General features: G+C 36.2%; 1 protein-coding gene and 1 pseudogene across 3 annotated transcripts in view; one reads left to right on the top strand and one right to left on the bottom strand.

Annotated features, from left to right (window-relative positions):
* Positions 1–14495, top strand: part of OPHN1 (oligophrenin 1) — a 498955-nt gene that overhangs the window by 243515 nt on the left and 240945 nt on the right. The gene's annotated exons all lie outside the window — the stretch shown is intronic.
* On the bottom strand, positions 7904–13091 carry LOC141371300 (small ribosomal subunit protein uS2-like; annotated as a pseudogene).

The following is a 14495-nucleotide window of genomic DNA, read 5'->3' as shown; positions in this document are numbered from 1 at the left end:
TTCTCTCCTCTTCTCTTCTCTTTTCTTTTCTTTTTTCTTTCTTGCCTCATTACCCTGCTTAGAACTTCCAGTACAACATTGAATAGCAGTTGTGAAAGGAGTTCTTATCTTGTTTCTTGACCTTAGGGAGAAAGCTTTCAGCCTTTTGATATTTAATATGATGCTATGATGCTACCTGTGCAGTTTTAATAAATGCCCTTTATTATGTTGAGGAAGTTCCCCTCCATTCCTAAATTTCTGGGTGTTTTTATTATCAAAGGTTTTTGAATTTTGTCAGATGACTTTTTTGCATCAATTCAAACGATCATGTGTTTTTTTCATTCTACTAATATGGTGTATTAGATTGATTTTCTATTTTTATTGAAGTATAATTGACATATTAACTTCAGGTGTATAACATAGTGATTTGACATTTATATACATTATGAAATGATCACCATGATAAGTCTACTTACCATCTGTCACCATACAGTATTATTTACAGTATCATTGTCTATATTGTCTATAGTGTACATTACATGCTTGTGATTTATTTACTTTATAAGTGGAGGTTTGTACTTAATCTCCTTCACATATTTTGTCCATTCTCCCAACACTTCCCCTTTGGCTACCATTAGTTCTCTATGTTTATGAGTCTTTTTCTGTTTTGTTTTGTTTATGTTTGTTTTGTTTTTTAGATTCTACATATAAGTGAAACCACACAGTATTTGTCTTTCTCTGACTTATTTTACTTAATACCATCTAGTTATGTCATGTTGTCACAAATGCTAATATTTAATTCTTTTTATGGCTGAGTAATATTCCAGTGTGTGTGTGTGTGTGTGTGTAAAACCTCTTTGTTATCCATTCATTTATCAATGGACGCTTGGGTTGCTTCTATATCTTGGCTGTTGTAAATAATGCTACAGTGAAGATAGGGGTGCATGTATCTTTTTATGTTTTAATTTTTTTTTTTGGATAAATACTTTGGAAGTAGAGTTGCTGTATCATAATGCAGTTCTATTTTTGATTTTTTGAGGAAACTCTGTAATGTTTTCCACAATGGCTGCACCCTTTTACGTTCCCATCAACTGTGCACAAGGGTTCCTTTTCCTCTACATCCTTGCCAACAGTTGTTATTTCTTGTCTTTTTGATTAATAGCCATTCTGACTGGTGTGAAGTGACATCTCATTGTGGTTTTGATTTGTATTTCCCTGATGATGAGTGATGTTGAGCATCTTTTCATGTGTCTTTTGGACATCTGTATGTCTTCCTTGGAAAAATGTCTGTTCAAGCCCTCTTCCCATTTTTAATCAGATTATTGTGTTTTTTTTTTTTTAGGTTGAATTGTATGAGTTCTTTATTTTGGGTATTAACCCTTTATATAAGATATATAGTTTATCAGATATATAATTTATAAATTTCTTCTCCAACTCAGTTGGTTGCTTTTTGTTTTGTAGACAGTTCCTTTACTGTGTGAAAGCTTTTTAGTTTGTTATAGTCCCAATAGTTTATTTTTGCTTTTATTACCCTTGTCTGAGGAGGCAGATCCAAAAAAATATATCACTAAGACAGATATCCAAGAGTTTACCATCTATGTTTTCTTTATCATATTTAGGTATTTAATCCATTTTGAATTTATTTTTGTATATGGTGTAAGAAAGTTGTCCAGTTTCATTTTTCTGCAGTAGCCTTACAATTCCCTCAACACCATCTAATGAAGAGACAGTCTTTTCCTCATTGTAAATTTTTGGCTATTTTGCCATAAATTAACTGAGCATATAAATGCGAGTTTATTTTTGGGCTCTCTATTCTTTTTTTTTTTAAAGATTTTATTCATTTGAGAGAGAGAGAGAGAGAGACAGACAGCTAGCAGGAGCAGGGGGGTGGGGCAGAGGGAGAAGAAGAAACAGACTCCCCGCTGAGCAGGGAGCCCTACGCGGGACCTGATCTGAGGACCCTAGGATCATGACCTGAGCCAAAGGCAGATGCTTAACCAACTGAACCACTCAGGCGCCCTGGGCTCTCTGTTCTGTTTCATGGATCTGTATGACTGTTTTTTTTTGCCAGTACCATGCTGTTTTGATTACTGTAGTTTTGTAGTATATCTTGAAATGTGGGATTGTGATATCTCCTGTTTTGTTCTTCTTTTTCAAGATTGCTTTTGCTATTCAGGAACTTGTGTGGTTTCATACGAGTTTTAAGATTATTTGTTCTAGTTCTGTGAAAAATGTTAGTATTTTGATAGGGATTGCTTTAAATGTGTAGATTGCCTTTGGTAGTAGGGACATTTTAACAATATTAATTTATCTAATCCATGAGCACAGTATATCTTTCATCAGTGCATTATAGTTTTCAGAGTATAAGTCTTTCACCTCTTTGGTTAAATTTGTTCCTAGGTTTTTTTTTTTTTTATTCTGTTGTAAATGGGATTGTTTTCTGCTAATTCATTATTAATACATAGAAATGCAACAGATTTCTGTATATTAATTTTGTATCCTGCAACTTTACCTAATTCATTTATTACTTCTAATAGATTTTTTTGTAGGGTCCTTAGGGTTTTCTATATATAGTATCATATCATCTGCAAATAGTGAGTTTTACTTCTTTTCAATCTTGATGCCGTTTACTTCTTTTTCTTGTCTAATTGCTGTGGCTAGGACTTACAGTACTATGTTTTATAAAAGTGATGAGAATGAACATCCTTGTCTTGCTCCTGATCATACAGGAAAAGTTTTCAGCTTTTCACCATTGCATACAGTGTTAGCTGTGACTTTGTAATGTATGACCTTTATTATGTTGAGATATGTTCCCTCTATAGCCACTTTGTTAAAAGTTTTAAATTTTAAATAGATGTTGAATTTTATCAAATGCTTTTTCTGCATCTATTGAGATCACATGATATTTAGCTTTCGTTTTGTTAATGTTTTGTATCATGTTGATTGGTTTGCAGATACTGAACCACCCTTGCATCCCAGAAATAAATCCCACTTTGATCATAGTATATGATGATTTTAATGTGTTATTTAATTCAGATTGCTAATATTTTGTTTAGGATTATTTGCATCAGGGATATGGACTTCTAAATTTTTTTCATCTCTCTCTGGTTTTGTTATCAAGGTAATTTTGGCCTCATAGAATAATTTTGAAAGCATTCTTGACTTTTCAATTTTTTTTTTTTTAGTTTGAGAAGAATAGATATTTACTCTTAATTAAATGGTAAAATTCATCTGTGAAGGCATCTAGTTCTTGACTTTTGTTTCTTGGGAGTTTTTTGATAACTGATTCAGTTTTACTAGTAGTAATCAAGTCTTTTCAGATTTTCTGTTTTTTTCCTGAGTCAGTGTTGGAAGATATATATTTCTAGGAATTTATTCATTTTTTTCTAGGTTGTCCAATTTGTTGGCATATGATTTTTCCTAATAGTCTGTTTATTTATTTATTTATTTATTTTTTTCTGTGATGTCTGCTTCAACTTCTTTCATTTTGAATTTTATTTATTGGAGCCCTCTTTCTGTTTTCCTTGATGATTCTGGCTAAAGGTTTATAAGTTTCATTTATCTTTTTAATGAACCAGCTTTTAGTTCCATTGGTCTTCTTTGTTGTGTTTTTAATTTCTATTTTATTTATTTTCACTCTGTGCTTTATTATTTCCTTCCTTCCACTAGCTCTGGGCTTCAGTTGCTTTTCTTTTTTTTAGTTACTTTGGGTGCAAGGTGAGGTTATTTATTTGAGATTTTTCTTATTTCTTGAGGTAGGCCTGTTTCACTCTAAACTTCCATCTTGGGATGCTTTTGCTGCATCCCATAGATTTTGTAATGTTGCGTTACCATTTTCATTTGTCTCACAAGGCATTTTTGGATTTCCTCTTTGATTTCTTCCTTGACCAGTTGTTTAGTATCATGTTGTGTATCCTTCATGTGTTTTTGTTTTTTCCAGTTTTTCCCTTGTAATTGATTTCTATTATCGTACCATTGTGGCTACAAAAGTTGCTTGATATGATTTCAGTCTTCTTAAATTTATTGAGACTTATTTTGTGGCCTAACGTGATCTATCCTGGAGAATGTTCCATGTGAACTTGAAAAGAATGTGTATACTGTTATTTTTGCATGGAATGTTCTATATACATATATTGGTCCATTTGGTCTAATGTGTTATTTAATACCAAGATTTCCTTATTGATTTTTTATCTGGATGGTCTATACATTTATTTAAGTGGTATATTAAAATCCCCCTCTATGATTGTGTTGCTGTCAGTTTCTCCCTTTAGGTCTGTTAATATTTTCCTTATATATTTACTGCCCCTTTTTGGGTGCATGTATATTTATAAATGTTGTATCTTCTTGCTGAATTAACTCCTTTATCACTATGCAGTGCCCTTCTTTTTTTAACTTCCAGTCGTTTTAAAGTATGTTTTCTCTGATATGAGTATAGATAGCTACACCAGCTTTCTTTTTGTATGCATTTGCATGGAAGATCTTTTTTCATCCCTTCATTTTCAGTCTGTGTGTGTCTTTATATCTGAAGTGAATCTCTTGTAGGTAGCATATAATTGGATCTTGCTTTTTTATCCATTCAGCCACCCTGTGTCTTTTGGTTGGAACATTTAGTCAATTTTTATTTAAAATAATTATTAATATGTATGTACTTATTGCCATTTTGTTCATTATTTTCTGGTTGTTTTTGTAGTTCTTCCTTGATCCTTTCTTCTCTTGCTCTCTTCCTTTGTGATTAAATGATTTTTTTAGTGCTGTGTTTGTATTCCTTTCTCGTGTGTGTGTGTGTGTGTGTGTGTGTGTGTATTATATAGGTCTTGGGGTTTTGGCTACCATGATGTTTATATATCACAATCTATGTATACAACAGTCCATTTGATGTTGATGGTCGCTTAAGTTTGAATGCATTCTAAAAGCACCACAGTTTTACTCCCTTCCCCACCTAGATTTTGTATTTTTCTAACCATATTTTAGATCTTTATTTTGTGTTTCTATAAACCAATTATTGTAGACATAGTTGGTTTTGCTACTTATGTCTTTTGACCTTCATACTAGCTTATAAATGGTTGTCATTACCTATATGTTTGCTTTTGAAAGTGGGATATTTTTTCTTTCATAATTTTCTTCTAGCAATAGCCTTTTTTTGCACTTCAAGAAGTCTTTTTAACATTTCTTCTATGTCTGGTTTAATGTTGCTGAAGTTCTTTAACTTTTGTTTTTCTAGGAAACTATTTTTCCTTTAATTTAAAATGACAGTCTTGCTGGGTAGAATATTCTTGGTTTTAGGTTTTTTCCTTTCTCCACTTTGAATTGATGATCATTCCACCCTCTCTATCCTGCAAGGTTTAATGCTGACAAATTAGCTGATAGTTTTATGGGGGTTCCCTTATTCATAACTAGTTACTTTTGCTGCTTTTAAGGTTCTCTCTCTTTAAATTTTGACATTTTAATTGTAATGTGTCTTGATGTGGACCTCTGTGGCTTCATCTTGTTTGGGGCTCTCTGTGTTCATGGACCTGGATGTCTGTTTCCTTCCACATATTAGGTAAGTTTTCAAGAACATTTCTTCTAATATATTTTCTTTCCCCTTTTTTCTCTATTCTGCTTCTTGGACCACCAAATATGAATGTCAGTATACTTAGTGTTGTCTCAGAGGTCCCTTAAACTATTCTCATTTTTTAAAATTCTTTTTTTTATTTTTGCTATTCTATTTGGGTGACTTCTACTAACTTGTCTTCCAGATTGCTGATCTATTCTTCTGCATCATCTAACCTGCTATCAGTTCCCTCTAGTATATATATTTTTTTCATTTCAATTATTATACTCCAGCTCTGATTTTTTTTTCTTATATAACTTCTGCCACTTTGTTGAAGTTCTCACTGTATTTATCCATTCTTCTCCTGAGTTCCCTTCAGATCTTTATGACCATTATTTTGACCTCTTTAGCAGGTTGATTAATAATCTGTTTCATTTAGTTTTTTTCTGAGGTTTTGTCTTGTTCTTTTGTTTGGAACATATTATTCTGTCTTCTCATTTTGCCTGACTCTCTGTTTGTTTCTATGAATTAGGTAGATCAACTGTATCTCCCAGTCTTGAAGGAGTATGCATATTTACAGTGTGTCCTGAGCATCACAGAAGTGCAATCTCCCCCTGTCACAAGAACCAGGCACTCCAGAGGTGTTCCCTCTGTGGGCTCCATACACTCTTCTCTTGTAGCTGGGCTATGATTAGTGTGGATGTGCTGGTGGGCAGGACTGGCTCCCAAACTGGCTGGCTGCAATACCTGCTATGGCTGTGATTGCACTGGTAGGTGGGGCTGGATTCCAATGAGGCTAGCTAGGAGGCCTGGCTGTGGTTGCTGAGGTCATAGTTTTGGGTGGGGTTAGCCCTCCACCACAGCTGGCTGCATGGCCTGGCCATGACTATTGCAGGCATGCTGGTGGGTGGGGTTGATCCCCCTCAATGATGGGAATGTTTTGGTATGTTGTGGTTCTAGATGGAGGCCACTCACCTGGTATGGTAGGCCAGGAGCTTCTTTGGGAGAATATTGCTCATGACCAAGTCCACCTGCTATGTGTGGCAGCATGAGAGGCACTTTGAGGGGACCCCAGTTTCAGTTGTGACCTCCTGCCTGGTTTGGTGGGTCAGGAGCCACTTTGTAGGAGTTGCTAGTTCCAGCCAAGCTTTCCCACAGGGTGTGGTATAGCAGGAGCAGCTTTGGAGGTACATCTGCCAGGGCAGGCAGGTGGAGTGTGGTGGGTTCACAGGGGAATGCTGGGGCAGGGCAAATGATGCTAACAAAATAAATGGAGACTTTCAGAAATGGTACCATCCAGTGCTGGGCCAGGTAGGTAGAAAGAAAGTAAAAAAAAAAAAAAAGACACCTGCCCACAGTTTTGTTCCTGGAAAAAGTTCCTACAGATCCCTGCCCCCCCAGCACACATCCTAAAATTAGACAGTAAATCTCCTTCATCTATGACCAGGCACTTTTCAGATTGCTACCTCTGTGCTTCATGTCCAAGCAAGTGTGTTTGTGTGAGAGCCCTATAAGAGCAGAGTCTTCATTTCATATAGCCGTCTGGCTCTTCCAGTGTTAAAAACCTCACTGATGTTCTAAGCTCCCAGAACTAAGCACCACTGGTTTTCAAAGCCAGGCGTTATTGTCTTCCTGGTGTAGGTCCACAGGGCTGGGGTGCTCAAGGTGGGACTTAAAACCCTTGATCCTTAGGAAGGAACTCTGCATTTGTGATATCCCTCCTGATTATGGTTTGCCATGCTGAGGTGTGGGTCCTAACTAGACCTCATCTCTACTCCTATGTGTTTTAATGTGGCTTTTTCTTCTTATCTGTAGTTGTGAAAGAGCTGTTCTTCTAGTCATTGTGTCATTCTTAGATAGTTGTTCTCCATGTGGTTGTAGTTTTGGTGTGTCTATGAGAGGAGATGAGCTCAAGATCTTCCTGCTCCAACATCTTTAGAGACTGCTACAGTGATTTTCTTACGAGCACCTTTTCATTACTGGGAAAAAAACCCACTTGGTCATAGTCTATAATCCTTTTAATATTTTCTTAGATTCTGTTTGTTAGTATATTGTTGAAGATTTTTACATCTGTATTCACAACTTATGTTGGTTTATAATTTTATTTTCTTACGATTTTGTTTGCTTTTCTGTTTTTGCTTTTTTTTTTAGAAACTTTCTCTTCTTTTTTAAAGATTTTATTTATTTATTTGAGAGAGAGAGAGAGAGTGAGAGAGAGCACAAGCAGGGGGAGCTGCAGGCAGAGGGAGAAGCAGACTCCCCGCTGAGCAAGGAGCCCGATGTAGGACTCAATCCCGGGACTCTGGGACCATGACCTGAGCCGAAGGCAGTCGCTTAACCAACTGAGCCACCCAGGTGCCTGAAACTTTCTATTTTCTATCAACCTTATTTTCATTTTGTTTGCCTTTGTGGAAGAGCAAAGGACCACTCAGTGATTGTTCCTATACATTCAGTGGCCTGAGCAGTGGGAGCTACAGAGCAGTGTTTGGTTGCAGGCTGAGCACTTCAGTCCTCAGTAGGAAACTGCTGAATAGGCACAGAGGGCACCTGCATGCCTTCAGACCAGTCTGTGACTTCAAGTTGAGTAGCAGTGAACTCAGGAGCTGGAGCCATCCATTCACCCTGAAATTCCTCCTGGTTCACAGCCTTTTCAGCAGCAACCTGCTCTTCTTTTTCAGTCTCTTCAGGATCTCTGTAGAAGGAGAGATCAGGCATGACCTCCCATGGGTACTTACAGGAAATGATGCTATGCATGCGCAGAACTTCCTGGGCCAGCATCCACCACATCACGCCCATTGAGTGAGTTCCCTTGTTGCTGCAAGGGATGGCAATGTCCTCATAGTGCAGAGAACAGTCTGTGTTATACCGAGCAATGGTAAGCAGGTTAACAAAAGATGCCTCATTGAGAGGCTGGTGGTCAGCCCTGCGATCAGTAACCACCAGAAATCTTGGCTCCCAGAAGGCTGCCTGGTTCTGGTTAGTGAAGGTTCCAGGAATGAAGTGGCCAGCAATAGGAGTGGCTCCGGTAGCAGCAGCAAGCTTCAGCACAGCTCACTGGCCACTACGCCTGGATGATATGACACTGACATCAGCTGGGGTGTTTTTTTTTTTTTAAGCTATTTAGCAGTTTTATTTAGATCATTAAAAATCTTGTAAGTTCTCTTATAGCAGTTTCTAACTAACAATACATTATAAATGAGGAATGTATTATTTCTTCCACATGCCATTAAAATGCTAACTCCATCCTCTATTACTCATAATGTATATGAAAAGCAGAAATGTACAAGATAGTCTCTGTTTATTTTGTAATAAAATGAGAAATTAACAATATGAGTTATAATCAGAAAAACTACCCTTTGGAAATTGAACAATGCTATCCTAAATAATTTTTCAATCAAAGAAGAATACAAATCTATAATTAGAGACTAGGAGAAAAATTATGAGAATAAAACATACTCTGTCATTCTTAAGGATATAGTCAAAATCAGCAAATAATCAGTAAAAGAAAATCATAGCTGTAAATTCAGCTGGGTTTTCAATGGCAACAATGGCACAAGTTCCCAGCAGAAGCTTTTCCCAGGTTCTCTTCAGATCTATGATGTAGATGCTGTCACTTTTCATTTAGTAGATACGCTGTTCCATTTGGAAATCAAGGATGGTGCCACCTAAGTGGGTTCCTGCTGCAAGGAATTTGAGTACATCCTCCTTCTTGATTTTCAGGACATCAAGGGCTCTGGAATTGTGAAAGTTTCCCTTTAAGTTATGACAGAAACACAAACTGCCATATGGACACCTCTCTGGGTAGCATGGAAAGCTATTCTCTTGTGATGTTTTTATCTGTTTTTGGTATCGGAGTAATGCTGGCCTCACAGAATGAAGTAAAATTCACCAGTGAAGTCATCTGTTCCTGGAATTTTCTTTGTTGGGAGGTTTTTGATTACTGATTCAATCTTTTGTACTTTTTAAAGGTGTGTTTAAAATTTCTATTTCTCCTTGAGCCAGTTTAAGTAATTTTGAGTAGTTTCAGAATTTCTCCATTTCAGCTAGGTTGCACAGTTTGTTGACATACAGTTTTCCATAGTATTCTCTTATAATCCTTTTTTATTTCTGGAATGTTGATAGTAGTGTTCTCACTTTCATTTCTGATTTTGACTCCTTCTTCTCGTTTTTGTTAGTTTAGGTAAAAACTTGTCAATTTTTAAAATCTTTTTGAAGAACCAACTTTTGGTTTTGTTGATTTCTGTTGTTTTTCTATTCTCTGTTTCATTTACCTTTGCTCTAATCTTTATTTTCTACATTCTGATGGCTTTAGATTTAGTTTGCTTTTCTTGTTCTAATTCCTCAAGGTGTATATGAAGGTTATTGGTTTTACCTCTTTATTCTTTTTTAATATAAGCATTCACATCTATAAATCTTCCTCCCAACATTGCCTTTGCTACATCTCATAAGTTTCAGTAAGTTGCATTTTCTTTTTATTTATCTCTAAGTATTTTCTAATTTCACTCGTGATTTCTTCTTTATTCCTTTGATTGTTTAAGAGAGTGTTATTTAATTTCCACATTTTCATGAATTTTCCGGTTTTCCCTTCTGTGATTGAGTTTGAGCTTTATTTTGTTGTGGTTGGAAAAGATACTTAAGTAATGTCAAATTTTCAAAATGTATTAAGACTTGGTTTTTGGCCTAATATATTGTCTGTCCTAGAAAATATTCTATGTATAGTTGAAAAGAATGTGTTTCCTGCTCTTGTTAGGTGGGATATTTAATATATGTGTGTTAGGTATCAATAGTTTATGGTGTTGTTTATTTTGTATTTCCTTATTGTTCTTCTGTCTACACATTTTATCCATTATTGAAAGTGGGTATTGATGTCTTCACCTATTGTAAAATTATATAATTCTTTCTTCATTTTTTTGAGTTGTCAGTGAGTTTATTTTTTTAGGTTTTTATTTAAATTCCAGTTAGTTAACATACCATGTAACGTTAGTTTCACATGTATAATATAGTGATTTAACAATTCCATACATCACCCAGTGCTCATCATGACAAGTGCATTCCGTATTTCCCATCACCTACCTTTATTGTATTATTATCAATTAGTTCCTTTATGTTTGTTATTAACTGTTTTATGTATTGGGGTGCTCCCATGTTAGATGTATAAATATTTACAATTATTATAACTTCTTGTTGAGTTTTCCCATTTATGACTATATAGTGTCCTTCATTTCTTGCTATACTCTTTGTTTTAAAAGTCTATTTTGTCCAATATAAGTATTGCTGCTCTGGCTTTCTTTTGACATCCATTTGCATGATAGATGTTTCTCCATCCCCTCACTTCACTCTGCTGGTGTCTTTACGTCTAAAATGAGTCTCTTGATTGGCAGCATATAGATGGGTCTATTTTTTTAATTCATTCTGTCACCTTGTGCCTTTTGTTTGAGTGTTTAGTCCATTCACATTCAAAGTAATTATTGATAGATATGCATTTATTTTCATTTTATTGATTTTTGCTTATTTCTGAAGATTTTCTCTAATCCTTTCTTGTCTTTCATTTAAGGTTTGCTGATTTTCTTTGGTGATATATTTGGATTTCTTTCTTTTTACTCCTTGCTTTTTGTTAGTGGATTTTGATATATGGTTAACATTAGATTTGTATATAACCTCTTCTGCATATAGCAGTCTATATTATGTTGATGGTTGTTTAAGTTTGAACCCATTCTTTTTTTTTTCAAAGATTTTATTTATTTATTAGAGAGAGGGAGCAAGGAAGGGAGATGGAGATGGAGAGGCATGGAATTCCAAGCAGATTCCACACTGAGCATGGGGCCTGATGTGGGGTTTGCAACCCTGAGATCATGACCTGATTCGAAACCAAGAGCTGGACAAACCACTCAGGCACCCATGAACCCATTCTTTACTCCTCCCCATGTTTTAGGTATATGTTGTCATATTTTACATACTTTTATTTTGTGATTTCCTTGACTGATTTTTTACAGAAATTCATTTTTACTGCTTTTGTGTTTCCTACCTTTATACTATCAGTTTGGGCCTCTCCTTTCCACTCAAAGAGTCCTGTTAATATTTTTTGCAGGGCTGGTTTAGTAATCATGAACTCTTTCAGTTTTTGTTCATCTGGGAAACTCTTTATCTCTCCTTCTGTTCTGAATGATAGCCTTGCCTGATACAGTATTCTTGGCTTCAGATTTTTCCCATTCAACACTTTGAATATATCATGCCACTCGCTTCTGGCTTTGAAAGTTTCTGCTAAAAAATCAGCTTATAGCCTTATGGGTTTTCCTTGTAACTTACTGTCTTCTTTGGTCTTGCTGCTTTTAAAATTTGTTGTTTATCACTATACTTTGCCAATTTAATTACAATATTTCTTGCTATGAATCTGCTTTTGTTGATTTCGATCAAAGTTCTCTGTGCCTCCTAGATCTGGATATCTGTTTCCTTCCCCAGTTTAGGGAAGTTTTCAGCTGTTATTTCTTCAAATAAATATTCTGCCCCCTTTCCTAAGCCATCTTCTTCTGGGACCCCTGTGATACAAATGTTATTATATTCGATGGAGGCACTGAATTCCTTAAGTCTCTTCTCATTTTACATAATTCTTCTTTCTCTCTTTTGTTTAGCTTAATTACTTTCCATTACTCTGTCTTCTAGGTCATTAATTCCTTCCTCAGCTTCTTCCAGCCTGCTGTTCATTCTATCAAGCATGTTTCTCATTTCATTTATTGAGTCATTTATCTCTCCTATGTTATTTCTCATCCACGTTTTAAGGGTCTCACTCATGTCTTCCTCTCTTTTCTCAAGTAGTATGATTATCCTTATGATCTTTAAATTGTCTATCAAGCATGTTATTTATATCTGTTTCACTTAGATCTCTGGCCATGTCCTTGTCCTGTTCTTTCATTTGGGATAAATTTCTCTGTCTTCTCATTTTGTCTGTGTCTCTGTGCCTGTTTCTCTGTGTTAAAAGAAAGTCAGCTACATCTTCTGTTTCTGAGGTTAATGGCCTTATGAAGAAGAGGTCTTGCAGTGTCCTGCCATGTAGTGTCCCCTGTTCCCCAGGGCCTGGCACTTTCAGTAGTGTTTCCAATGTGTGCTGCATGTGTTCTGCTGTTTTGCCCTATCTACTTTATCCTTTAAGTCAGTCATCTGCGAGGGTTTTCTTTGCCTGTTGTGGGCAGTGTTTAGTCCCTGGCCTGAATGTGGTGCATTTTAACAAGATGTGCTCTGGTCTGATTGTGAAATGATACCTATCACCGCTGCTTCCAGAACTGAGTCTCTGCAAAACTCTCATGTTGGGAGACATGGTATGAGTAGAGATTTGGGCCACTCTTCTTGGGGAGTGTCCCCACCACACTAGGACTGAATCAGACATGACTGGGAAGGGTGGTTTCACCAGAGCATGGGAGATAGAAGACTTGGTGTAAGCATGTGAGGTAGGGAGGGTCAGTGCTGCACTTGTTCCTGCATCTGGCCCTGTGCTTATGCAGAGGTGTAGGAGGATGGAAATGTCGCTGGCCAGGTCCTTTGTTTCCAGAGGTGTCTCTCCTTGAATGCTATCTCTCTGGGACATGCTCTGAGATGAGTGAATAACCTCCCCACTGTGTGCCCCAGGGTCTTCAGATTGCTCCTTCCGTTCTGTTTGTCCCCAGATTGTTTGTCTGCCTTCTCTCCAAGAGCAGTGCAATGCCCTCCAGGCTCTATCCCAACCAAGCCTGCTTACCTTTAAAACTCCAGATTTTAAACTTGTTGGTTGTAAGAACTCAAGAAATTTGGCCCCTCTTGTTTTCCAAGTCAGTTGCTATAGGGATTCATTTTCCCTGTGAGCTCACCTGTATGCTAGTGTGTCTCACACCCTTCTCTGTGACTGCAGCAGGCATGATCTCTTTCTCTTCCAAAGCACATCTCCATTCTTCCTACCTTCTTTCATGTGGCCTCTTCTCTACTTTTTTTTTTTGTGGAGTTTATTCTGCCTGTGTTTAAGTCAATTTCTAGGGTATTTAGGATGATTTGATTGTTATCTAGTTGTACACGAAAGTAACATTAATAATATATATGTAAGCTATAAGTAATATTTAGATTGTCATAAAAATGTAATTACTGACTATAAATCAAAGAAAAATTGCATTAAAAGTATATTGAGAGTATCAGGAAATGGTTTTGGGTTGGGGGACAAAGGAGATGGTAGTGGTAATGAGATAGGGAGAAGAAAGAGTTAAATCCTCATCTTTATTTGAGAGTTAATAGATAATGCACAAGATTTAAAAATTCATAATAGCAATATAAATTTATTTTGCGATATTAGAGTTATGGAAGTAAATACTAGAATAATTGGCTTAGAGACAAAAGAGGTTATTTCTAAAGAAGAGGTAATAGAAAGGTGACTGGGTATAGCTGCTTGTCTTAACCTACTGCATGGAACTAGATGATAATTTGAATTAAGACTTTAATAAAAGTCTTAAACATGAATGCTTCTGATGTGATCACTTGGGCATTATGAATGTAACGCTGCAAGCAAATTTCCTGGGTCTGTTTTCCATATTCAGTCTCTGATTCTCTATAAATTTCTATTAAATAAGAAAATTTGTAAAAGTTAAACCTAGCATTCAGAGTTCGTAGTTGGTATACAGTAAAGAACCTCACATCCTGCTTGGCAAAGGTATATTCTCAATGTATAGGAGTTCCTTTCCTTCCTGATCAGTCTAACAACTGTTTTAATGCAGCCATTTAACTTGAGGATGGCCAGTGACTCTTGATCAGAGCCTCTGCTACATTTGGCTTTGGAGTCAAATTGTCCCTGAAATGAAAGCTCTTTTTAACTGATATTGGAATGTCCCAGAAGAAGTAGGCTGATGTCACTGATTGTTGACATTAGTGGAATTAAATGTAAGTGAATTCCAGAAGAAATAGAAAATCATAATAGACTTATATAAAGAAAAGTCCAGGACCAAGATTTAGTTTTTCTTTTTTCTTTTTG

Source organism: Callorhinus ursinus, unplaced genomic scaffold (genome assembly GCF_003265705.2).
Source record: "Callorhinus ursinus isolate GAN/ISIS: 27379988/994484 unplaced genomic scaffold, GSC_fseal_2.0 scaffold66, whole genome shotgun sequence".
NCBI classification, from domain to species: Eukaryota; Metazoa; Chordata; class Mammalia; order Carnivora; family Otariidae; genus Callorhinus; species Callorhinus ursinus.
Note: the sequence above shows the minus strand (reverse complement) of the source record. Positions and strands in the feature narration are given on the sequence as shown.